Raw genomic sequence first — 2,500 nt, forward strand, 5'->3', positions numbered from 1 at the left:
TCACAGCCCCAGGCCCTGCTCCTACCCTCACACCCCCAGCCCTGCTCCTACCCTCACCCCCCCCCCTGCTCCTACCCTCACAGCCCCCTGCTCCTACCCTCACAGCCCCTGCTCCTACCCTCACAGCCCCTGCTCCTGCCCCGGCCCCTGCTCCTACCCTCACCCCCCCCTGCTCCTACCCTCATACCCCCAACCCTGCTCCTACCCTCACACCCCCAGCCCTGCTCCTACCCTCACACCCCCAGCCCTGCTCCTACCCTCACACCCCCAGCCCTGCTCCTACCCTCACACCCCCAGCCCTGCTCCTACCCTCACACCCCCAGCCCTGCTCCTACCCTCACACCCCCAGCCCTGCTCCTACCCTCACACCCCCCTGCTCCTACCCTCACACCCCCAGCCCTGCTCCTACCCTCACAGCCCCAGCCCCTGCTCCTACCCTCACCCCCCCCCCCCTGCTCCTACCCTCACACCCCCCTGCTCCTACCCTCACACCCCCAGCCCTGCTCCTATACCCTCACACCCCCAGCCCCTGCTCCTACCCTCACACCCTCCTGCTCCTACCCTCACACCCCAAGACCTGCTCCTACCCTCACACTCTCCTGCTCCTACCCTCACAGCCCCAGCCCTGCTCCTACCCTCACCCCCCCCCCCCCTGCTCCTACCCTCACAGCCCCAGCCCTGCTCCTACCCTCACACCCCCAGCCCTGCTGCTACCCTCACAGCCCCAGCCCTGCTCCTACCCTCACACCCCCAGCCCTGCTGCTACCCTCACCCCCCCCTGCTCCTACCCTCACAGCCCCGGCCCCTGCTCCTACCCTCACACCCCCCTGCTCCTACCCTCACAGCCCCAGGCCCTGCTCCTACCCTCACCCCCCCCCTGCTCCTACCCTCACCCCCCCCCCCCTGCTCCTACCCTCACCTCCCCCCTGCTCCTATCCTCACAGCCCCGGCCCTGCTCCTACCCTCACACCCCCAGCCCTGCTGCTACCCTCACCCCCCCCTGCTCCTACCCTCACAGCCCCTGCTCCTACCCTCACAGCCCCTGCTCCTGCCCCGGCCCCTGCTCCTACCCTCACCCCCCCCTGCTCCTACCCTCACAGCCCCAGGCCCTGCTCCTACCCTCACCCCCCCCCTGCTCCTACCCTCACCCCCCCCTGCTCCTACCCTCACAGCCCCAGGCCCTGCTCCTACCCTCACCCCCCCCCTGCTCCTACCCTCACAGCCCCTGCTCCTACCCTCACAGCCCCAGCCCCTGCTCCTACCCTCACCCCCCCCTGCTCCTACCCTCACAGCCCCTGCTACTACCCTCACAGCCCCTGCTCCTACCCTCACCCCCCCCCTGCTCCTACCCTCACAGCCCCTGCTCCTACCCTCACAGCCCCTGCTCCTGCCCCGGCCCCTGCTCCTACCCACACAGCCCCAGGCCCAGTAACCTGCCGCTCGCTGTCAGTCCAGACGTAGCCCAGGAGGGGGGGGTTCTGGGAAGTGTCTGAGGGCCAGGCTGCAGATAAGATGCCATCTCTGAGCAGATAAGCTCTGTTAACACCACGGCGACAGAGACAGGAAGAGAGCGTGGCGAGAGCCTTTCATCCCCTCTCTTATTCCAACACACAGGAGGCTGTAAAACCGCTCGGCCAGAGATAAGAGTTGTTGAGGGGCCATTCTGGCGGAGGGTCTACCACGGAGATAGGCCCATTTTAATCTTGACCGGAAACCCACCCCTCTGACCTGATCCTTTTATGGATGTCGGCAGGAAACAGAGGAACCGGGCTGAGACTGACGACGCAGGGGAGCCTGAGCTGTATGGAAGAGTTGCTTTAAAGTACCGCAGACTCCGTCGCTCCTAAATAGCTCCTGATTGACTGTTGTGATAACATAGGTCTTTAAGCAGGGGAAGAGACCCAGCCATAACAGGCGTGTAACCCATGATGCAATGTGTTAAACAGCCTGTAGACTCAGTCAGGAATGACAACCGTTTCAGGATAGGAAAGTTGAAGTGTGAACCTTTTTTTCTTGTTTATATTCTTAACCTAACCTCAGAGTATTCTAGAACATTGGGAAAGTGCTTATTCACCCAAGTCCTCGGGACAGAGATCCAAGAAGCATGAGAAGCATATTAGCGAAGTAATTCCTCTTTAACGATGCGCAGAAACGGGACTGGCGCGTCGCCCTGCTGCTATCTGCATTTCTCTCATGTGGCTCCAGTGCAGACCTCTCCAGTCCGTGTCCAATCACATGGAACCGATTAGACCCATTCCCCCCTGCTCCGTCGCTGTGGTCAGTTTTGGCTGGAATCTAGTTCTGGAACACCCGGTGTACGTGCGGCCGCTTGACGCCCCCCGTAGGCGATAACCGTACAGGTGAGGGTCGGGGGGTCGGCTGTTGTCGTCAGGGCGGGGGGGGGGGGAGCTAGTTGACCCCCTGCTGCGCGGATCCCTAAAATCACGTGTCAGTTTCCTCCTTGCTCCTCCCATTTCTAGGCCGCGGCCCCTGGTTGGCG

Source organism: Borostomias antarcticus, assembly GCF_949987555.1.
Source record: "Borostomias antarcticus genome assembly, chromosome: 25".
Taxonomy (NCBI): Eukaryota; Metazoa; Chordata; class Actinopteri; order Stomiiformes; family Stomiidae; genus Borostomias; species Borostomias antarcticus.